Here is a 24950-nt window from a genome sequence, read left to right as displayed (position 1 = left end):
TGCCCGATTCCCCATGGCGCCGCAATCACTGCAGTGCCATCAGGGCCACTGCCCCCACAACAATTCACAGCAGCCCAAACTCTCTGAGAAGTTTGAGAATCGCTGATTTAGAAGATTTCTATACTGCTTTCCCCCAGGCAACAAACCTGGTGCTTAAGGCAGTTTATCACAAAATATTAAAACATATATAATAAAGCAATGCTTAAAACAAGGAGCTAAAAGCAGCATATTAAAACAAGCAAAGAACAGATTTTTAAAAATCCAGTAAGTACTTCAAGTTCCTCAACTATCAAGATCTCCCCTCATCCTACCCACCACCAAAAAATCATTTGAAATAAAAATGTTTCAGTTCTCTATCTATTTATTTATTAGATTTGTAATCCGACTTTCCCCCAAAAGGGTGATCAGTTCGCCTGTTCCTGAACATTTATAACCTGAACTCATTCCAACTCATGACTTGTTTGCATATTCAAGTGGTTGCACTACTTTGAAGCAGGCCAAAAATTAAATCAAAGACACCTAAGGCATGGTGAGGCTCTTGATGCACCCCTCTTTCTTTCCAAAACCAATTTCAGATTCTACAGTGTTTTGCCAAATCCCCAGACCAAGCTTCACCTAGAGAACCTACACCAACTTTAAGCTAATTAACTCCCCTGTGTTCCCCAACAATGGCCCTAGTTCTGCACTGCTGGATTCCACCACCAGGGTAGCTCACCTGTTCAACCTGCACAGAAGGAGCTCCTCCCCTCTTCTACCAGCAGCTTCTCCAGCCACCACAGCAACAACTTGGTCCTCAGCAGGTCTTAGGAGGGGCAGCCACACACCAGTCTCCAGCAGTCTCTGTTTCAGCAATTCTAAGAAGTCCATTTGCCCATCTGTCCATTACTCAGTTAGTCCATTAGTCAGTCAGCAGGTCCAGTAGTCCATCAGTCAGTCCATTAGTTCCTTAGTCCATTAATCCATCAGTTTGTCTCTCCTCCAAGCTCTTTCCTTCTGCTCTCTCAATCTCTCCAAACTCCTTCCTTCTACAGCCACCATACTCTCCCTTCTTCAGGTGCTACTTTTATTCCTTAATGACCCGACTGCTTCTAGTGGCTGCAGCCATGCAGCATACCCACTACTAGTTTGAGCCCTGGAGTTAACCCCATGCTTGCCTGCCAGAGCAAGGGGCCACTGTTGACACCACACCCTACCTGCAAAGGATCTTGCACATTTCCATTACATTTAGCTAGATGTACTTATTCAGATTTTTTTTTACCCCACTTCTATGCTTGAGGCTACTTACAAATCAATACACAGTGACAACAGCAAATCTCAGGGCAAGAAAGGAAATGACTTGATGCTTCCCTCAGATAATTATCACTGGTGCACAGAGTTTACCGTTCTCTGGATACAGGCACACTTACATAGTGACCTATGAATGACTAAAGATGGGGAAAGGGTAGACGAGATTCCATGGAGTCCCTTGTACATGGAGACAAGGTTACCACCTCATTATAAATAAGTCCTCTGAGTAATCCAATGCAAGGAAGAAACATCTTACGGTTCAGTCATAAAGAACATGCTTTGCATGCCAAAAGTCCCAGGTTCAATCTCTGCTATATCCAAGAAGGGCAGAGGAAATGTTCCTTTCTCAGACACTGGAGAGCCACTGCCAGTCGGTGTTGACAATACTGATCCAGATGGATCGATGGTTTGGTTTAGCATAAGACAGCTACCTAAGAGACCACATAGACTTTAAAATCTACCCTCTTTCAAAGAAAGAAGCAACTCCACACCTTTAAATGAATCTGTCCTAAAGAGAACCCCTGTTCTTTTACTACACTAAATACTGTACTACCTGAACAACAAACATATGCATCACTTCTGGAGAATAGTAGGAATAGCCTAGGATACCAGCCTACCTGCAAAGTATGGGCAGGAAAAGACCCCCAAGCACAACAGTGTAGGCAAGTGGAACATCCTTTCTGCTGGCACCTTAGTTTGTTCTCAGTATAGTTTACCACCTAGCAAGTTCAGTGTTAACAATCATCGGTAAATAGATTTATTCCTCCAAACGTTCCAGAGAGAAGCAGCAACTTGAACCACAAGGATTATAGGAGATGATCAGGGGTTTTTAAATAAGCATGCATAGTTCACACAAATTTAAGCAGGATCAGCAGAGAAATGACAGGCTAGATATAGTGAACTAAGCTACTATATATTTCCTCATCTCCATAGGAGAGATAGAGAAGTTGGCCAAAGCCAGTTCTAATGTTTTTATTGTTTTAGTATTCAGTGACAAAACAGGAAGTTCATTATTAGAAAGCCATAAACATATATGTCCATGGAAATTATTAATTTATATTAATTAATATAAATGAGGAGAAGATCATGGGTAAACAGTACTGCTTACCTCTGCAGTACACTTCACTTCCTACTCTGCCTTAGATTAAACTCTCAGAGTGAAAGGTGAAAAATCAGGAGCTGAAAAGTGAGGAGGGAAAATGTCCAGTCAGTTAATAGGAAAGCTATGTCTACAGTGGTTATTGAAAAATATTTCAGAAAAGAAATACAGTGGGCCATCTGTTCCCACAGCAGATACCAAATTCCTTAACACACAAACAGATTGGAAAGCTACGGCACTGAACTGCACTTATTTTCAGGCATTGAATAGCCCAATCCTATCTGACTTTCTGGTGCTGATGTAGCTCCAATGCAGCCCCAAGGTAAGGGAACAAACATTCCCTTACCTTAAGGAGGCCTCCAGGACTGCCCATCACCACCACAGGATGCTGCATATCCCCACTTGCACAGCTGCATCAGTGTTGGAAAGTTACATAAGAACATAAGAAGAGCCCCGCTGGATCAGGTCAAAGGCCCATCTAGTCCAGCTTCCTGTAACTCACAATGCCCCACCAAATGCCCCAGGGAGCACACAAGACAACAGGCACAACCTGCATCCTTGTGCCCTCCCCTGCATCTGGCAATCAGAGGCAGCTTGCCTCTAAAACCGAGATCTTGCACATACCTGTTATGACTTAAAACCGGTAATGAACTTCTCCTCCAGTAATTTGTCCAATTCCCTCTTGGATAGGATTGGGCTCTAAGTCAAGCAAGCATTCCCAAGGGATCAAGGGAATCAGCTATACTGAGCTGTGGATCTCGCCTGGATCATATCACAGCAAAACAAATCATTTTCAGATAATAAGGACTCAGTAAACCAAGAGTGCACAGTAAGTCTGCATGTGTTCCACTGACCTATACTCAGGGATGCGACAGTGTATTTAATTGCATTCCCTCTCTTGATCCATGCCAAACCAATACTGCATACATGTATTTATAGCCATAGCAATATTTGTCCAGCCATTCTCCTGCTAAGTATTTCACGTGTGATAAGACCATTTGTTGTATCCCATAACTCTGTTTAAAATATTTTAATATTTTAAACAGAGTGTTTAAATATTTTAAACAGGAGTGTAAATGTAAAGATTAAGAAAGAATAATTATACCACCATCACTTTTGCTGTTGTTGTTTTTCCAGAAGCATATCCTATAAAATGTTTCCACTTTTGCAGTGGTAAATGCTCCACAGGACACAAACCTTGTTGGAGAAGGATTTGTGTGAACCAGATGGTATGCACGGCAAGCTGGCAGCCATCTCCAAGTTTGCGGCTGCTTGAAAAAATGCAACGATGATCAAAGAGATGGTTGCTGGCTCACTACGTGTGCTGCCTGGCATTTGCATGGCAGAACAAATTGGCCTAAAGTTTCCAGTGCTGGCACAGCTTCACCAGAGTACATGTCAGGAAAAAATGGGGGGTTGGGGATTTGAAAACAATCCCAAACACACTTGTTCAGCTGGACAGGCTTCCTCAAACATCATCAGGTACAAACTGCCAGAATTGAAGTTCAGTTAATCCGTTAACCACATATTCAGCATCACTTAATGTGAAGCTAGATTTTGAATGAGAGTGATCAGGTTCCAAGGCAAAAGCTTACCCTATTCTCAATTCATGCTTATAGGAGAAGCCAGGATTGTAATTCATTAGCGATTGAGGATATAAACAGAAGAACAACCCCGCTGGATCAGTTCCCATGAAATGATGGGATGGAAGTAATGTCAGATTAATTGAGCAGAAGGGTGCACTCTTCTGTATGTGATGTTTGAGAACCAAGAAAAACTCCCTGACCCCACTTCTCATTCACCTTTACTGAGCAGACTGTATTTTCTGCTTGCAACAGAAAAATTGGCACTATTAGTCAAGTGCAGACTCATTTTACTGCTATTATCAGGTTGCTACAAAAATGTTTTGCTTCCCTACAAGTAGATAAAATTGATCCTTTAAAATGTTTCCATCAAAAACTCACTCACAGGCTAAGAGTTTCCAGTTCATGCACTTTGGGCACTCTCTTAAGCTTTAGTCAAACACACGCTTAATAAATCTGGAAAAGGAACAACTTGCTTGCTTCTCCCTTGCTCAGTCATACTGCAGGGCCCTGGCAGCTGCACTTGTAGAAGGAAGGGCAGCCAGCACAGAGCTGAAGCAATAGACACAGTATTTGTAAAACTGCCTCTATCAGGGATTTGGAGGTTTATTTTTTTAATTAACTGAAAATGATAACACAAGAGCATTTCAGCTGGTGAGCACTCTCCAGCTTCATCAACTGCTGGAAAAATTTCACTCCAAGAGCTGAAGTTACAGTGCTTTCAGCAGATTTCAAAACAAACACAGCCATCCGATCGCACCGCGTAATAGCCAGATCTAGGTACTGTTACCGGCCACAAAGTTATATACACTTCAGCACACCCGCTGTATTTTGCTACAAGGCACCCACATTGTATATTTGTTAAGCCACAAAATGCCAGATTCAAGCCATGCAGCTGACACCAATGAGAAAACCATCAAAGACAGGAAGCAGTTTTTTTTGGCCAGTCTGTCCTCAGCCCACCTTCCTCTGTATGGTTACTGCACTAAGCATCAATGATAATATGCAAGATCACTCCATGACTGGACAACCTTTCAGCCACCTATACCTCTTAAACCTGCCAAAGACCAAATGTGAGACTCCAAAGGGAATGGCCAGGAAATAGAAAATGATACATGATGAATGGTTCTGGCATTCATCTTGGTTCCTATATGCTCCCTTCATAAGTCAGCAGTTCTGTTATAGCCACCTTAAAAAATAATAAATAGACCATCAAGGCAGGAAGGTAAACTTGAGCTAAAAATGGATTCAGAGATCTGCCAGTTGGGGCCCTCAGCTAGTACCCAACCTAGCCAACCCCTATAAAAACACAAGAAGAGCCCTGCTGAATCAGGCCAAGGGCCCATCTAGTCCAGCTTCCTGTATCTCACAGTGTTCCCACCAAATGATTCTAGGAGCACACAAGACAACAAGATACCTGCATCCTGTTGTCACTCCCTCACGCCTGGCATTCTGAGGTAGCCTCAGCAAACGGTTGCAATGAACAGGAAATTGGACAAGGGAGGCTCCAATTAGTACTGAGGTTTAGCATGACTTACAGCCCAATCCTGAGCTTCCCAGCACCCAGGGCTGCAGCAGCACCGAAATAGCTACCGCTGTAAGGGAGCTTACACTCCTTTACCCCGTGTAATCCCTAGGTGGACCCAATAGGTCTCCTCAAATCTGCATCCGCTATCGTGGGCGCAGATTAGAGGAGACCCATGTCGGGTTTCCCAGGCCAGAAGAGGGTTAGGATATGGCAGCAGGATCTGCTGCCATCCCCGTCCCCTCCTGCCCCACTCCCTCCCCCACCATGCTTCCCTCTACCCTGGAACACCTCACCCCTACTCCGACTTACCAGTCTACCACCTGGCGCTCACCCGGAGCTCCAGGCGGTGGTCATTGCTCCTCTGCCCAGAAATGGCTCAGTGTGGACTCAAGCTGAGCCAGCACCAGAGCTAGCCCAGTGGTAAGAGTTGCACGTTTCAGACACTGCGTGCCGGCGCTGGCCTGGTGTGGGCCCAGTAGGATTGGGCCCTTAAAGGGCAAACTAGACATTCCATTCAATGCATAGTTTGGTCCTGCATGTTGCGTTTGTTTGCTTTTTTGAAAACTTAAATAGCTGCTGGTAGGGGCATGTTCAAGATTCAGACTATGGTGTACAGAGAGGGTTTAACCCTTTCCCCTTGCCATGGTCCCAATGAAAATGCTATTAGCACCCGAAGAAGCTTCCATTGGCTTTGAACCAATGTATAGTTTGGTCTTTACCATCTCTAATTTGGGCTGTATCACCTATGATTATCCTGCAATTCCGCTTGGGCTGGTAGCAACCAGCAGAGAAGCATAGCTCCTGTGTGGCTTTGCCAGGTGTTAAGCACATTGATTCAGCATACTTGACACTTCCAAAAATCTCCATCTGGAAGAGCCTTTAGAATTCTTGACTTTATATTCCCTTCGTTGATTCAAAATTAGCTCAAATTGTTGTCTGGCAAGAATCATTCGCTGGGGACTTTGCAACACTTTGGAAAGTCCTGGAACACTTTCCATCATCTTCCTCCTCTAAGAAGGAGGATGTTGCTTGATTGTTACTACAGTAAGTCACAACCTACATAACAGTTAGGCTCCAGGGATCTGTACACAAGCAAGTCAAAACATAAGTAGCTCAAAACATCTGGCTCTTGTCAGCCCAGCACTATCACACCTGTGAGAAAACACCACCAAGGCATACTGTGGGTACATGAATACACTGATGCAGCTGTCTGTAACACAGACATCTATAACTTGGGGAGCAAGTGTATAGGAGAAGACGGTTCTCTTCCCCCACCCTGGACATTGTTTCTGATATACTACCAAGATGATTTGTTAGCAATGGGCAATTATCCCAATCTTTTTGCCAAGATGCGGATATGGGCAAAGCATTGTTTGTCTTTCACAAGGAAATAGTTAAATACACAAGTAATGCAAACTCCCATTTGCATTATTAAAATATTCTTTGTGCAAAAATTAAGGCTGTTGAACTAATCCTATAAAATCAAACATAGCGAATAAAATCTGTTTCCAGACAATGCCAAGCTGCTTTAGAGACAAACATCTGGCTCAATGGTCTTAACAAAGTGAATTTCAAGGACTAGGAGAAAAGCCCAGAAAAGTAACAACCATTAATGAAAACAAGAGATCACACCAACTGCTGAATGCAGGGCCAGGTGAAACAGATGAATGCTGCAAAATACCATCCCAGTTCCTGGATAACAGCATAGAGAACAGAGTGCTGCACAGTAATGGAAATTAGCTGCTTCTGTCCTATATAGTCCAAAGGCTATATAATGGGTTCTCTGGGTTATAAAATCTTTGTGCCACATGTATACACTGCCCATAGAGATGCATACTTAATGGTTGCTCCAGAACCATGGGATTGCCATGACTTGGGAAGTTACCAAAATCCCAGCCTCCATTGCTCAAAAGGATTAAGACTGAAAAAACCTATTTGTGTGTGTGTGGTGAGATGCTGGCAGGAAGATGAACCACCATCAATCAGCTGGGATAGACCTGCTTGAATAAGGGAGCTGTATGATGCGCCCTCAGAGCCAGGATTCCTGGATACGGCTTTGTTTGGCAATTTATAACCCACTCATTTCAGGATCAGCCAAGACGTTAAAATGAACAGAAAGCAGTTTCTCAGTGTCCATAGTCATGATGGCACACTTGCACTTCCTTGCACATAAAAAATTAGTTGAGGAAAAAACCTAGTATCTTTTCTCTGGGTAAGGAAGTCCTGATGTTGGGGCACATTTAAACATGCTATTTCTCAGCCCCAGCTGCTTTCTCAAGTCCTCAAAGGAGTGCACCATGTGATATTTCTGGACATGTGACTTTAACTGAATGGGACACACACTTCAGAGAAGAGGTTGGTCTTCCCCAGCAATGCCAGGTTCACAGCAACTTCTGAAAAAATGACACGAAAAATGAATGCTTATAATATTAAGGGCATTCCATTTAGATTAGAAAGACTAACCCGCACTCATCTAACATTATGCTACCCCCTGCAGGGTCATAGTCATTACCGGTAACACTACAGAACAGCCCAATCCAACATGGAATCGTGTGTAAAATCCAAATCTAGAAAAGTGAAATCAATTACCCTGTTTGGAAGACAGCCATTGAGTGGAAAGAAGCTTGCAATTTTCACATCTGGTGTGTACCACTTGCAATTATGTACACATGCCACACTAACCAGCATGAGAGTACAGAAAACAGGTGACAGGGTACAAAAAGTAGGTCACTTTCAAGGGGTCTTTGTCATAATGTCAAGCAACAAGCTGTTCATATCCTGAAGTGGAAGAACGGCCAGGTTGCTAAGACTAAAGAAATGAGTCAAAAATCAAAGGGACATGAAGTACCCTAAACAAGAGAAGATCCTAAACAACCATTACTCCTTGTTCCATATACAAAGGTTGGTCTAGCCCAGGGGTGGGCAAACATTTTGGCAGGAGTGACACATCATCTCTCTGACACTGTGTCTGAGGCCAAGAAAAAAATTTAATTTACATTTCAAATTTGAATGAATTTACATAAGTGAGTACATTAGAGAAAGAAACTAGATGAATGAATGAATTTTACTGAGCTTATTTATAATACACATGAGAACTATAATACAGGCATGTAGAACCATATGAGAACTATGAATTGTTTGCCACACACCTCTTGCACAGTGAAAACATACACACCAAGCCAGAAGCACGTGGAGATATAAGTTGTTCAGAGGCAGTGTGGGGGGTTAAAATAATATCCAGGGGAAAGCAGAAAATACATGGAGACTATAAAAGGCCTTGATCTAACTTGACCCACAACTTGCATCTGGTGGTTGCAACTGGCAGTCGTGGGCCAGCACAGGCTCCAACAGTCTCCAACAGGCCAGAGGCTCATTGGAGACTGGGGGCTCCTGGGGGCCAGATTGGGGGTCCCCAAGGGCTGCAAATAGCCCACAGGCCAAGGTTTGCCCACCCCTGGTCCAGCTAATAATAGCCATTGACTGCCAAATAGTAGAAATGCACTTGCTTGTCAAGGGAGACAGTAACTGGAGGGAGACATTGACTCTCGCCAGCCAGATTCTGATATATATCTTGATTAATTCTGAAAGAAAAATATAAATCCTCCTTCCTCCACCACCCATACTCCAGGACAGTGCAAGATGATGTATGGGCTACCAAGAGACTAAAAATCTCTGTCCCACGTGCACATTAATGTTGCATCATGTGGTGTAGCAGAGTTCAAATACAAGCATGAGAACCACATTTCCTATGCAAGTCCTGTTGCCACAGTGACTGCTCCTTCCGTACTCCTCTCTAGCCAGTAGTTTGGCAAGTGGGTTGGCCCAGTAATACTCCCGAGGATCAGATCTGGCCTTCAGGCTCCTGGTTGTTGCTCCTGATGGTCATAGAGATGTAGAATAAGCCAATATAAATTCCTGCTAATGTGAATACAGCAAATATACAGAAGGAGGAAGAATTCCATTCCAAACAACTGCTTATCTTGCTGGATCAAGTGAAATGTAACAGTGTTCATCTCCTTATTGCTCAGTAAACCCAGTCTGATGGATCTGTCAGTACTCCAGGGCATCTTTCTGAGAACCAATCTGACAGTATGTTCCCTACATACATGGATTAAAGAAAATAAAAATTATGGTGCATTCATCTCTGTAACATCTAAGAAATCTAGGTAAGTCTGAGCAGCTACATCTTGGTAACCTCTGATGCACAATTGGCAGAATCTGTCAACTGAGACCATGGGTTCTTAACCTGGGGACCATGGACTTTGAAAGGGGACCCCAAAAAGCGTGTGTGTTTATGTGTAATTTCTGGGAAGTAGGTTAATGGCTTTCATCAGAACCTCAAAGAGGACCATAACCCAGAGAAGGTTTAGAGCCACCAGTTTAGAACCTCTTACATACATAAAAAAAACCTAGCACCTATAAGGAGTAGCTTGGAAAATCTTGAATGAATTGTCAATGAATGAATCTGACGGAGAAGATTTAATAATTTGTTCTCATCAGCTTTTCCAAAGAAGAGAGGCAACCTGCTCATGCAGTCAGCAGTGAGTCAGTAAATCCGATCCCAGCTTAGTAACAAACTTTAAAAGTTTCAAGGCTTGGCAAGAGCACACCACACACTTCCACAACAGCCTAGCTGGGACTGTCCCAGAAACCTCTGACCCTGCAGCTTATAATCAAATTTTGATAACCAATTTTTTTATTAACAGCCTGTCATTCAGGCTGCCCTTTTCTACTAGCTTAATGGTTCTCAAACTTTTAGCACTGGGACCCACTTTTTAGAATGAGAGCACCCACTAGAGGTGATATCATGACCAGAAGTGACATCATCATGCAGGAAAATTTTTTAAAAATGCTACCCACACATACCCAGGGGTAAGTCCCATTTACTATCATTGTTAAAAGCATATACATAGTAGCCTATTAAAAGTACAGATCTGTAACATTTCCCCAAATGCAGTCACATACCATGGTAGCATCAACTCTAATAGATTAAAAATAAAATATTGAATGGGAACCCACCTGAAATTGGCTCATGGCCCACCTAGGGATCCCGACCCCAGTTTGAGAAATACTGCCTAGCTTATAGGGGAGGGCCATAGCTTAGTAGCCAAGCACATACTTTTCATGCTGAAGGTCCCAGGTTCAGTTCCCAACATCCCCAATTTAAAAAAGGATTAGGTAGTCAATGATGAGAAAGAATTCCATGATACTAGTTAGAGTAGACAACAGCAGGCTAAATACGTACACTCAGTATAAGCCAATTTCATACGTACAGTATAACCCAAAAGGTACATTACACTGCATCAGCAACAGCTCTCCAGGGTTCTTTCCCTTTGTGGGCTTCAGTTAGTTAACAATGAGATATGGACTGCAATCCACAACTGCACACAAGCAGACACATACATCTGTTCAAGACTAGGATCTTAAATCATGAATTTTACCATTCTAGCTTTTAAAAGGAATAAGCTAGGATACAAAAATACCCAAACATTGTAACATCAATGTAAAAGCACTGACCATAAACTTTTTAGCTTTTTATCTTCAAAATCCTCCATTCCCTGACCTTAACCATATTGAGTATATAGACCTACAGGGTCAGGGCAGCAGGGACCACACCTCATTGGAAGAGAGAGTGCTTTGCATCTATGAGTCCTTAAGTGATCCCACCATAGAGATCTTATTCATCAGTGCTAGGGCATATCCTGGGAAAGTCAACCAGTGTGCCGTGGTATATTGGTGGGCTGCAGATGGGATTTTGGGGGAGGTTCATTTATTAGTTGAGCCATTAGGGGATGTGAGTGCCCCCACCAGCAGCATGGTGTGTGCCTTGTCAATTGTCAAAAAACAGATAGTGTGCCTTGACAATATAGCGCCTTGTCAGTGTGTCATGAGATGAAAAACATTGAAAATTGCTGATCTAGACCCACTGCTTTCAGATTTGACAGCACTGGACCAAATGGATGATTCTTCTGACTTAACACCAGGTGGCTCCTTATATCATTAGCAGATCATGTAGCTGAAGACTCTTGAAAGAAGCACCTCTTCAGGCACAGCTGGGAAAGACCCCCCTCTGAAATCTGAACAGCCACTACCAGTCAGTGCAGACCAATTCCACTGCTACTTTTGAATTTGTTTCAAATGAACCAAACCCCACTATCTTCCATTTTTGTGTTTTGAAAGAAATTCCCAAGCTTCACTTCACTCTCATCTTAACCCATTTCTGCCCAGCCCACCAGTGTATACATTTGATCCCTGTTGCATATATGCAATGTTGGGCAGAAATGGCTTGACTCTGTCTTTGTCAAGGATGCATTCACACTCACAGCACTGTCCACAACAGAAGGGCACACATCATTCCATTTACTTGTGCACAGTTTATGACCCTGAAGCATTTTATATGAAACGGTGTCAATGGACATCAAACTGCTGGAAAGCCACAAAAGACATAGGAGGTGGTGATTACATTTTGACCACACAGGTGGATGCTTCATTCATTAAAAAAAAAAATTCACATGACTAGCCTACTCTTATTTTCAAACTCATGAATGAACTGCCTTCTCTGTGGTGCACTGCAGAGCCTGCTGCATTGATGAATCATTCTCCACCATAACACCACTGAATCATTCACTTAACTGAGTTTTACCAACTTCCCAGGCCATTGGAAAGGCGGATGATCTCCAGGCGCAGCAGCACCGCCCTCTGTAGGACGCACGCGGGAACTGCACCCATGGATGCTGGCAAGAGCTGAAGACACACTGGGGCTAGCAAGCTCAATCGCAAGCCCCGATTGAGAACTGAATACAACCCAAGACTCCTTCCAAAAAGTCCAGCACCTTCGGTTTCATTTCCCAGGGAAATATAGGACTGATTTTAAAACGACGTACGATTTAACATTACAAACCACCCCTCTAGCAGTGGTGTCCTCTAGAAAGTTATTTCTTATATATCTATATCCATATATATAGTGAATTATCTTGAGCACAACAGAGGTTTTTCTTACCAACTTCTCCCAGCTCCCTAAGGCTGCCATCCTATCCACTTTCCTGGTAGTAAGCCCCATTAACTATAATGAGACTGACTTCTGAGTAGACATGCAAAGGATTGGGCTCTAAGGCTGCAGGCTTACCTGGGAGGAAAGCCCCATTGACTATAATGGGGCTGACTTCTGAGTAGACATGCATAAGCTTGGGCTCTGAATCAAGCACTTGCCACTTCCCTTTCTCGCTCCTGCGCCGGAGGGTGAACACGGAAAAGGGAGTCCCTGTTTTTTTCAAAGGGGCAAATGCTCGAGGAAGGCACAGAAAGGCTCATCCAGCCGCCCGGGCTTCCCATCCCGACTCTCCCCCTTGTGTTTTCTCAGCTGTTCTGCACAGTGCCTTGCAAATAAAGAGAGTGGACTTACCCAGCTTCTCAGCCAGTGGTTTGATCTCTCAATCTCTCTGCCCCCCCCCCCGCTTTTTTCCAGTAGCTGATCTCAGCGGTGGGGCAGGGCCATGGCATGTCAGGCCCCCCCAGTGGTGATCTCCACGCGAGACTCTCCCACCGCTCTGCCGGATCCAGATCAGGGGCTGTTACTGCGTCTCTCTCTCTCCCCCTCGCTGGGACCGGCTGCAGCGCCCGGAGCGGAGCGGGGCGGCCGGGCTTTCCTCGCTACTGTGCTACACTTTCTTCTTAAAGGGACCAGCCCCATCCCGACACGCTGCCGCGGATACAGTTACATGTTCAGCGGAACAGCGGCAGAAAGAGTCCGAGGCAGCGGGGGGGGGGTGCTTGGGGAGCTCCAGGGGCTCCATCACCAGCAGAGGCACGGGATGCGAGAAGCCCTGCTCGGCTACTCCAGGTCCCCTAACCAGAGTTCTCCTTTACATCCCCACTTTCTCCCTCCACGCAGCTAACATAAGATGCGCAAAGCGATCTAATTTCATCACCATCAGCCCTGAAGATCAATCAGGGGACAGCAAGAACTTGAACACTACCTGATCTACAGAACTTGAAAAAACTTGCTGAAAAAGGGGGGCACCCGTGTTGTGGGGAGGTCAGACACATCACTTAGGTCCTGCATTTTGGGTGCCACCACTGAAAAGCCTCCCCCCCCCCACACACACACCTTCTGCCCTCTTAATGGATTGCTGGCTTATTTTCTAGCAGAGCTTCTGTATCTTTGTGACAGGCAGAAAAGCCAACCAGAGCAGCTTTCCCCATCCTGGGGAGACTCAATGGGACCTGTTATATTTCAGCCTGCTGTGCAGCAGTCAGACACACAAGGGTCTCTGGTAGTAATAGACAGCCACTGCCAGTCAGGGGAACCACTACTGAGCAGATGGATCAATGGCCACCTAACTCAACGTAAGGCACTTTCCTCTGGCCATGATCCCACTCCCCCAGGTAACCGGATACAATGGAAGACAAGGCGCCCAATCCTATCCAACTTTCCAGAACTGGTACAGCTGCAAAACAGCCCCAAGGTAAGGGAACAAATGTTCCCTTACCTTGAGGAGGCCTCCATGACTGCACCCCCACTGCAGGATGCAGTGCGCACCCTCTTGGCACAACTACACTGGTGCTGGAAAGTTGGATAGGATTGTGCCCACAGAGCCTATACATTTACCATTGTAGAGGGAATTTTGGCAGGTGCAGCTTAACATGGAAAGGTTTAAAAAGCTGCATCTGCCAAAATTCTCTCTTCAATATAGTGGTTAAAGGTGTAGGCACTGTGTCCCCCACTGTATCTAGTCAACCTGCATCCCCCCCCTTAAACCATGAATGGTTTAAGCAGCTTCCTCATGAGGAAGCCTACAACATGATTTCCTCACGAAGAAGCTGCTTGAACTAATCACTAATGAGGCTATGCTGTGTCTCCGAAACTAGACATGATGGAGCAAAACGATGTCATTTTTGGAATCTGCACCCTAATTTCATATAAAACCACTACAAATTTTGAAGAAGAAAAAAAGTTTTTCTGACCCTCAGTTTCATAGGCCAGTGAAATCTATATTTCTTAGATGTTTTTTATGTCACCCTATCCTGGATGCCTAGGGAAGTGAATTACAGCACTGAGAAAATAAAACTGAAATGAACATAAGCAAAAAATCCCCATTCAATCTGAGGACCCGCGTCCACCCCCCCCCCAAAAAAAAACACCACCTCAAGTCACAAAGTCCCAACACACCTAGCCCAGATACATGGATAGGGCAAGGGAAAGGCTCTTGACTCTTCAGTGCTGTGGAAGAAATGTGCCATCCAGTTTGCACTGTCAGAAAGCAGCCACAGTCCTTATCCCTGGCATAGCTCCTTCCACAAAAGCACTCAACAGCAGGTGTATGCACATTGCACCCCCCCCACCTGTGGAAGTGGAACTCCCTTGAGCATGAGTGACTCACTTGCTAGAACTCCAACAGACTAATAGCTGGCAAGGGTGGGCTCCAACCCTTCCTGGTAATCGACACAGAAGAAAGAGAAGGAAGTAGCCTTTAGCTATGCAGCAGGCGAGGTTCTTCTGGTTCTTGGAAAAAGGAGAGGACAAATCTTCCCACTCAGCAGCAAGAATCGCCTCCCAAAGGAAACAGGCAGCAGACTGGCATTGGTCTGAGGATCAGTGGTTGAAAACCACTGGTCTAGACAGATGCCCAGCCAACCACAGGAAAGGTACAGCTTGGCAAAGCAAGTGGCAATGCTGCCGAACCACAATATGACACTGACTTGTCTCTGCCACTAGTCTTCTCCACAGCCACAGTGACCTGGCAGTATTCTCCGATGCTCCCTGGTATGTCTACAGTGAATCTGCACAAACCTTGAGGTGCATCTATTTGTTTTGTCAAACTATATGCTTTGTCAATATGATATGAACCTTGCATTGGGACTTTCCACAAGAGAGGCAAAGCCCACCACATTAGCATCCTCACTCATTAAAGGAAATCTTAGGTTGAAATCTTATATGCACTTATGTGGGAGTAAGTCCTATTGAATTCAATAGGTCTTACTTCCAAGTAGACATGGACAAGCTTACACGGTGCAATCCTATATATAATCTTCTGCCTGGTTTTAGACCCTTTCGATTCACCCAAAAAAATAGATTATCTCATCAATTTCATCGTTTGATTGATGAAATCCCAATCCTAATAAAAACTGGTACAGTTCCTTTTCCCCCTTTAACCTTTTATTACTCCCTTCCTTCACATTTCTAGTTTTCATTCCTTGTTCCTAGGAACTAGTTCCGAGTTCACTTTTCATTCCTAGTTCCCAATCTTTTGCTGAGAGAGATTCTTCAACCTACATCTCTTCTCCCAATTTCACTGCTGCTATGACAACAAAGAGGAACATGTATCCAGATGTGTTTCAGAAACATGCTCCAAAGGCTGCTTAAATAGACATACACATTCATAGTGCTCTTGCTGGATCCAGACAACTACAGGTAGTGCCTCATTATCCATTGGGGTTCAGTTCCGGAACCTCCAGTGGATTAAAAACAAAATTAGTGGATACCAAATCAGTGGAAAAATAGCTTTAAAGACCCACTTCCAGGTTTCTTGCTTCACCATTGTTGCCCCAGAATGCATTGTATAGACGCTATACTGCATTCCACCACTAGATAGGGTGAATAACGGAATCGAGTGGAATGAAATTATTGAACAACACAAAAGGAGGAAATTGGATTTTGATGCTTTTTACCTTGATACAAGGCATTTAAAGGTAGATCTCAGTATCAGTGGTGACTTAAATCAGTGGATACCAAATCAGTGGATTCCGAGGTCCCATCTGTAATTTAACATGACTATCGGCTTCTCCTGAGCTGATGCAATGATCCTGCCTATCTTGTTCCATCTCTAATCCCCCAGAATCAAACAGAATGTCATTACTTGCTGGCATCTGCTTAGCATACGTAAGTTGCAAACTGACACTTCAAACATCTTTCATTCTCAGTCAGCTACTCATAAATACAAAATAAATAAAAGAAAAAAGAAACGTTGAAAACGATTCTCTTGGACTGGGGACAAAGGTATCAAAATATCACTAAGGACTTCAGAAACATCCATAAACCTTCTCCCAAACAATGGGAAGGTACAGGTCTGTAACTGGTAGGCCATCCTGAGTGGTGTCATTCTGGTCCCACATTTGCCAGTACCAGAGGCACAAGAGAGATGCAAAGAGGCAGCTTTCCAGCACTAAGGGCAACACAGTTCTGAGGTAGAAGAACAAACATTTCCTGACTTTGAGGAGGCCTCCATGAGTGACACCCAACTGCAGGATGCAGCGCATGTCCCATTGGCACCACTATGCCAGTGCTGGAAAGCACTGACATAAGGGGTTAGGATTGCACCCAAAGTCTTGTCAAAATGGCAGAAGTTGCTGACCAAGCCAGTATGTAGTATTTTCACCAATCTCTAGATATATATCTACAAACAATGCCCAAAGAAGCCACAGTTACTGAGGTCCTGAAATGCATATTTACGAAAGTGCTTAACTTTACTCAATGTTACAGGACCATTCACAGAGTATAGAATTAAGTACTTATATGTCTCTTTGAAGTAATGGTATTAGGAGTAATAAGGAACGAAAGATGGTTTTAAAAATCACATATTTTCTAGCACTGACTGTAGCAAATGTACTTTGAAGAGGACAAAATCTACATTTCATAGTCTTTTATATTTGTTTTTTATGGCTACAATTTAAAACCATAATAAATGTTGTTTTTTTTAAATGTCACAATTCCAATTGGAGTCCAGGTTTCATGAATCAAAGAATTCTTGCAAAGATTTAAGTGAAATTGTCCCTCAAAGATCCCGATAGATATCAATGTCTCTGGTTGCAAAAAGAGGGGTGGAAAAAAACACAATATAATCAGAAACATTTTTTAAAAGAGAGGTCATGCCATAAATGAGAATTGTTTTCTGCATCAAGTGTTCTGCAAAAGCTTCTGCATCAGCCTTCAGTAATCTAAATCGTTTGTTAGATCAGTTGTCAAAACAAAGGAATGCAAGCATTGTTAAACTGAGGACAAAGGTGCTTATTGTGTGTTGAGTTTCTGTGCCAGGCTGTTTGTTCCTTCTGACAAAGTGGTTAAACACTCTGTTGTACAGATGGGGAGTGGCGTGTGAGTGATGCATGCCCAATGTTATGAGAAGGTGTGACTCTTGCATCTAGCAGGTTGTGGCTCTCCTGCTCCACCCCTGTTCTAAAGTGATGGGGAAATCCTGACTTCACTAAAATCCCAGAAACTTGATTTCAGAAGTATGCACAGCACACACTGTGAGCTAGTATGTCCCATGCTGGCTTTGGACCTGGAAGAAATAGGAAAGGTTTGTAGTCAGGGGTACATTAGTGAAGTCCCAGATAATTTGTACGCTTTTCTCAGGTCTGCATCCTGCCCTGTGCTTAAAGGCAGCATCCTGGGATTATTTAATTTTATCCTCATAATAATTTTGGAAGGTAGGTGAGGCAGGGTTCAGTCATATCCTTGCCTTTCCCTGCTGAAGAAGCTAGGAAAGTCCCTAACACATGTCTGGAGTCAGTGAAGAGCTGGTATGAGTGAACAAGCTGCAATTTAATCCAAACAAATTGGCAGTTCAGGGGCTTTATTGATGCAGCCAGTTTTGGATGCAGTTACACTCCCTTTGAAGGACTGAGCTGGCCATTTGGGAGCACCTCTGAAACCAGCCTTGCTGTTGGATGCCCAAATAATTTCCATGGCCTCGGATGCTTTTGCCCATCTTTGGTAGCTGTGTTCGCTGAGATCCATTTCTGACTCATGAGAATCTGGTTTTAGTTATCCATGTCCTGGTCAACATCCTCTTCATGGAGCTGCCCTTGAAGATGTTCTACACACTTCAACGGGTGCAGAATGCAACTGCAAAGATTTTGATTGGTGCAAGGCTATATAATTATATTGAACTGTTGCTCCATTAGCAGCACTAATTACACAGGCCTACAAAATTGAGGGTCAGAAAAGTTTTTCCCAAACTTTATGGTGGTATGATATGAATTTGGGGTGCCGGTTCCAAAAATGGCATCCGTTTTGCCCTATCACATCTAGTTTTGGAGATATAGTATAGCCTCATTAGTGAATGGTTCAGGCAGCTTCAAAGCTGCTTGAACCATTCACTAAAGAGGCTATGCCATGTCTTCAAAACTAGACATGATAGGGTAAAACGGATGCCATTTTTTGAATCAGCACTCCAAATATACCCAGGAATTGGTGTAATGTTTAAGGAAGCAAAATGTGCGTTGCCCTGTGTTACCTATATCAGTGGTTCTCAAGCTGTGGGTCCTGGACCTACCAGTGTGTCATGACCCAATTTTTGGTGAATCACAAAACTGACAGGGCAGATTAGGTTACATGCATCAAACAAGCTACTACTGGGGGGGGAGGCACTGCTACTCAATCACCATTATAGCCACACCCCTTCGCATTTATAAATCAGATAGCAGCTTCTCTAGGGCAGCTAAAAAGTTAGAGAACCAATGACCTATACAATTCTGAGCACAATTCAAGATACTGGTTATGATCTTTCTAAGCAGCTTGGGACATGGGTACCTGAAAGCCTGTCTCTCCGCATAAGAAACTATCTGCCCCTTAAGATCGGTTGGAAAGGCTCTTTTGCTTATTGTTCCACATGCTCGATCTTGTCTGATCTCGGAAGCTAAGCAGGGTCAGGCCTGGTTAGTACTTGGATGGGAGACCGCCTGGGAATACTTGGTGCTGTAGGCTTATACCATAGTCTTTCGAGACTGAAGGTTGCCAACCTGAGGCTTGGTTGGCAGCAACTTGCAGGTGAATTTTTTCCTTTGGTAGCCCTGTCCTTTGAAGCTTCCTCTCATGTGAGAGACAGCTGGCATTCGTATTGCAGTTGAAGTAGAAGCTGAGAATGCTTTTGTTTCAGCAGGCATTTCCTCTCTTGGTGCTGTTGGCTAATTTCTAACCTCAGGGTTTTATGCTATTCTTGTTATTTTTAATATTGCCTTGTTTTTATGCTGTTGCTTTGTAATTTTATAGCATTAGGTGTTGCCTTGAATCACCTCTGAGAAAGGTGGACTAGATATTTTAATTAATTGATTGATTGATTAAATGATCAAGTAAACAAAACTTGGAGAGTCATAAACTCACACTGTCCTCGCCTGTTTCCTTCTTCATACATAAGGGGCAAGGAAGCCTGCTGTTACTTTTAGAATAAACCACAATTCTGCATTGCATACAGACTCCAAGAATTGTGGTTTGGTAACTAACCAGAGCTAGGACAAGTCAGGATATAAAAAAAAAACTAAACAGGATCATATCTATTTTCTTTTTCATGTCCTAGTAATGCATCAGAACTAACAGAGCTTTCTAAGTAACCTTAAATTGCAGCTTTACTCATTCAAATTGGTACCCAAACAATTAACTGAGTAAAGCTTGAGTTCATTCATATATCTGTGAAAATGATTAATGCTTGCAGCCCTCAAATGGTTCATCTTAAAAATGTGAATTATCTGGCGCAGTAGTTCTCAAATTTTTTAGAGGCCCTAAATCAGCCATTTTCAACCACTGCACCATGGCACACTGGTGTGCCATGAATGCTCTGCAGGTGTACCGCAAGGGTTTGGGGAGGGTCATTTATTAGTAGGGCCATTGGAGGAAGTGAACACCCCCACCAACAGCATGGTGTACTTGTCAATTGTCAAAAAATGGATGGTGTGCCTTGAAAATTTTAGTATCTTCTTAGAGTACTGTGAGACGAAAAAGGTTGAAAATCACAGCCCTAGAACAGGGGTGTCCAAAGTTTTTGGCAGGAAGGCCACATCATCTCGCTGACACTGTGTCGGGGGGGGGGGGGAAGAATTAATTTACATTTAAAATTTGAATAAATTTATATAAATTAATATACTAATAATAATATAATAATAATATACAGTATTTATATACCGCCTTTCTTGGTCTTTATTCAAGACTTTATTCAAGGCAGTTTACACAGGCAGGCTTATTAAATCCACGCAGGGATTTTTACAAATTGAAAGAAGGTTCTCTCTTTCAAGAACCACCACATTCAAGGTGTTACACTCCGATCTGGTTTAACATTCCGGCCTCCATCCTCCCACGCTCCGAGCAGATGGAACAGCTCAGCTGCAGCTTGCCAGCTGCTTCAAGGTCGCACGGTGCCAGTGGCCTCGAACTGGCGACCTTGTGGATGTTAATCTTCAGGCAAATGGAGGCTCTACCCTCTAGACCAGACCTCCTGCCCATATGTTCCATACTAGACCTCATATGTTCCATACTAGAGGTGGAACATATGAATGAATGAAGGTCTTGCAATAGCTCAAGGCCTATAAAAGGCCCTGAACAAAGCAAGGCTGGCCTTTTCTTTGCTGCCACTACTGCATCACAGATGTGAAACAGCAAGCAGTGGAGGGAGCCCTCACCCCACAGCTAACGCAAGAGGTCAAACAGTCACCCTCACGCTGAGAGCAGTTGCATTGGGCCAGTGTGGGCTCCAGCAAGTTTCCACAGTCAGAGGCTCATCGGAGACTGGTGTCTCCCTGAGGGCCGCACTGAGAGTCTTCAAGGGCCACAAGTGGCCCCTGCCCTAGAGGCTACTGCCTGATTTATAAGTGCCAAATGGTGTGGCTATAATGGTGATTGGACAGCAGTGTTCCCCCACCTTCAAGTAGCAACTTATTTAACTCTTGATGCACACAGTCTAATCTGCCCTGTCAGTTTTGTGAACCACCAAAAATTGGGTGATAACCCACTAGTGGGTCCCACAGTTTGGGAGTTGCTGACCTAGCTAACATACACATTCTAAAAGTATTGTTATTCTAAGGGGGGGGAACATTTGGAACCATCTGATCCTATACGTATCTCCCTAGAATTTAAGATCACATTTGGAGGTCCTCTTACAGGTGCCCTGGTCTTCAAGATGTCAGATGAGTAGTGCCTGGGAAGAGGTCTTTTCAGTGCTGGTGAAATACCTTCTCAAGTAAGCCTGGCTGGCACCGATTCTTTTCTTTTACAAACACTGGATTCAAGCTTGTTATTCTCTAAGTGGATAGTTGGTAGTTATTCAAGTGGATAGTTGGTAGTTTCTACTCTTATTGGTTTGTTTTATCTGTACTATCTGATTTTACACTGCTTTTTGAGGCACTTCTTGTCTTTGTTATGTGTGTGTGTGTTGCTTAATTATTTTATGATACTTTGTTTATTGTAAATCACTTTAGATATTTTAACAGAAAAGAGATGTACAATTATGTTAAAGAAAAGAAATATATAAACAAAAATCAGAAAAACTTACTCTTTAAGGCTGCAGTCCTAACCACACTTTCCTGAGAGTAAACCCCATTGAACAAAATACAACTTACTTCTGAGTAGACCTGGTTAGGATTGTGCCCCATTTCATGTACCAAAAAAAAAAAAATCCGTATATTTAGTAGCAGTTCTAATTATGTTGCCAAAGAAAATTCTCAGCCAACTATTGTTCTTTTGAGGGGGAAAAGAATCTGCTATATGGCCGAATGTGAGGCTCAATGGCAACATTCCAACCCAGGCACAGAAATCTCCATGATGGCAGGGAGACAGTTTGAGAAGTTAGTCACAGCATCTGGGTCCAGCCATCATGCTTTGATTTATGCAACAGTTTAATTCATAGCGTATACTTGGTGTTACCAAAAAGAATTCAAGACAGTTTGGGTCAGTCATGCTGTATCCTCACTACTGCCCTGCAAAGTTGTGAGTTTCCAAGGCCACCCAAAGAGCTTGATAGCAGAACAAGGATTCAAGCCACATCCTGGTCTATGGCAGACATGAGAGCTGCAGTTAGAAGTACAAACCAGAGCTAGAGGAATACAGGCACAGTTTCCTTATTTTTAGAGCACCTTGTTTGTCCTAGATCACACCTGATTATTTGCTTTCTTTGCTCCCCCATTAAACCATCTTTTATTTTACAAGCTATTCCGTCCTTCGGGACCTTCCAGCACCAGAGAATGTTACTGAAGAAAAAGCACCACAGCAGCACAATGTTCCTTATTACTGAAGTCTGGACTGAGAAGCAATTCCACTTCTAATCCTGGCTCAGTACAGCTTCCTCTTTCCCAATCAGTTTTCATTCATTTCCAGTAGATCTGTTTTCATTTAGTGAGCGTTCCCATTTCCCCTCAGTTCTGAAGTTGACAGCTGGATCCAAAGTGAGGGGAAAGCGAAGCTGCAAGGAACCCTCTCAGATAAAAGCAGATGAGAATGTTCTACGTACTTTTGTGCAATTGGTGTGCTTTTAACATCACTTTGGGCATTTGGTAAAGCAGGATGACAGCACACTTTTTATGCATTTCATTTTCCCCTGCAGAAACATGGAACTCACTAAATCAAGAAGAGAAGATGGTGACCCAGGTGAGAACTGGGCAGGAGAGTTCTTTTTTCCTGTTGCTTAAGTCTTTATAAAGCTGATTACAGGCTAGTCACACATTCCCCTGATTTACAGTTTGCAACTCTTACCCCATTGTTTAGTTTTGGCTATGATACCACTGTATCTCACCCTGGTTTTCCTGAATACTACCTGCCTTCCCATCATATAGAAGTCACCCTAGTTAGCCTGTGGCTAACATAATTTCCTGAAGAAGACTTGGCTTTACTTACAGGAATTCCTCTATATTTAAAATTCCTGGAGAGTTGACAAAGGTCTTCAGGAAATATGGCTCCCTGCTTTTAAAAGAGGAATGCTGAGGGTGGAACACACTTTACAAAGAAAAGAAAAAAAAGGTTTCCAAACCTGTCTCTGCCTTATAAAGCTCATGTGAGAGTTGGAGGGGCCATTTGTGGGGAACAACTGAGCAGCAAGAGGACTGTCTTTGACCATCTTCCTGTTCTCCATTTCTTGCCTATAATTCCATTGTTTGTTTATTGTTTTTCTACCCCCACAAAGTTCTGGTCTTAGTTTGTAGGAGGGGAACAATCAGCAGGATATTCACAGGAAAGAACTGGTAGACATGGGAAGGGTTAAGCATTTCTGCGTGCCAGTTTTTGCTTGATAGTCTCCCTCCCACACACACATTCATGTGAACTGCAGACTGGTGCTAACAGTGATGTGACATGTAGTTTGGCCCCTTTGTACCTAAACTTGAATGAAAGAAGGATATATGGATGGGGAGGGTGCTGTAGCTTAGGGGAAAGTAGATCTTTCTGCTTTGTAGACCTTCAGGCACAGGTTCAGGCAGGTAGTACTGGGAAAGACCTCTATCTGAAACCCTGGGCAGCCAATGCCATTCACTGTAGACAATACTGATGTAGCTGGACCTATGATCTGATGTAGTATAACAAATCACAGGTTCATACACTGCGTTCAGGGAACATAAATCCTTTGTGCTGAAGCCAGGCAGGTGTGCCAAGTCCTGATTTATGGATGACAGGCAGCCCAATCCTGAGCTGCCCAGAGTGTGGGGCTGCTATGGCACCAAAATGGCTGCCATGGCATCCAAGGTGCCCCAGGCAGCCACCGCCACCTCCTTGGGAGAAGGGAACTTTTTTCCCCTTCCCCCAAGTAAGAGAAATAGCCCCGCAATGGGGCTAGCTGATTCTGCATCAGCTCTGGACCTGGTGCAGAATCTGTGAGTCCTGAGTTGGGCCATGTGACCCGACACAAGGCTCAGGATCTGGTGGAGCTCTCCTGCCCCTCCCTCTCTTGCCACGCCTCCTCCTTACCCTCTTCCCACCTTCCCCCACTCCAGAATGCCTCCCCCCACACCCCTACTCACTTCTTTGTTGCCCAGAAGTCCAGAGACCACCAGATGGCAGAATGTGGGCCCAGTGCTGGAGCTGACTATGGTTCACAGTGGGCTAGCTTCAGCACTTGGGCCCGTGGCAAGGGCTTGCAAACGTGCCTTATGGCACATTTGCAACAGTGCGTGCCGGCAGTGAGCCTCAGGGCCCAATCCTATCCAACTCTCCAGCGCTGATGCAGCTGCAATGCATCCCCAAAGTAAGGGAACGCTAGATCATTTAAATGTACAGAAAGTAAGCACAGAAAGGCAAATGGACTGTGGCAATGGGAAACACCAATATGAGGGGCAATATGAGGGGCAAAACACCAATATGAGGGACCTTGGAGAGGTGGCATGGGGTTTCTACTAGAACATTGCTATGGGAAGGTATGTTCTAGTAGGCATTGCTCATTGAAACCTGATGGGATGAGACACATGAGTGGAATGCAGTAATCCAAGGATATAATTTATTCAAGAGGAACAGACAAAACAGGAAGGGAGGAGGATGAGTATTATATGGTAGGGAAGTTTACATCTGCAAGGTTATCCATGAAAGAGTGTGTGTGTGTGTGAGAGAGAGAGAGAGAGAGATGCTTTCTTGTATCAAATGGCCAAATTTTCAAAGAGGGAATATGTTGTAGCAAGAGAAGACTTCTACTACCCAGTTATCTGTTGGGAAACATAAGAATGAGAGGTCTAATAAATACTCCATGTGCCCTGCTGATAATTTTTCTTG

The 24950-nt window shown here is 43.8% G+C and overlaps 1 protein-coding gene across 4 annotated transcripts in view; it reads right to left on the bottom strand.

Moving 5' to 3' along the window:
* The window catches only part of DAAM2 (dishevelled associated activator of morphogenesis 2), a 247532-nt gene that overhangs the window by 200573 nt on the left and 22009 nt on the right, over positions 1-24950 (bottom strand). The window contains exon 1 of one of the 4 annotated variants that reach the window (XM_066618644.1): positions 12900-13090. The exons of 2 other annotated variants lie outside the window; for them this stretch is intronic. The gene's annotated coding sequence lies outside the window, so the exon portion shown is untranslated. Of the gene's footprint in view, positions 1-12623; positions 12854-12899; positions 13091-24950 lie in introns of those variants that run through there. One more of the 4 variants, XM_066618646.1, reaches the window with a different exon arrangement.

This window comes from Tiliqua scincoides, chromosome 1, assembly GCF_035046505.1.
Source record: "Tiliqua scincoides isolate rTilSci1 chromosome 1, rTilSci1.hap2, whole genome shotgun sequence".
NCBI lineage: Eukaryota > Metazoa > Chordata > Lepidosauria > Squamata > Scincidae > Tiliqua > Tiliqua scincoides.
Note: the sequence above shows the minus strand (reverse complement) of the source record. Positions and strands in the feature narration are given on the sequence as shown.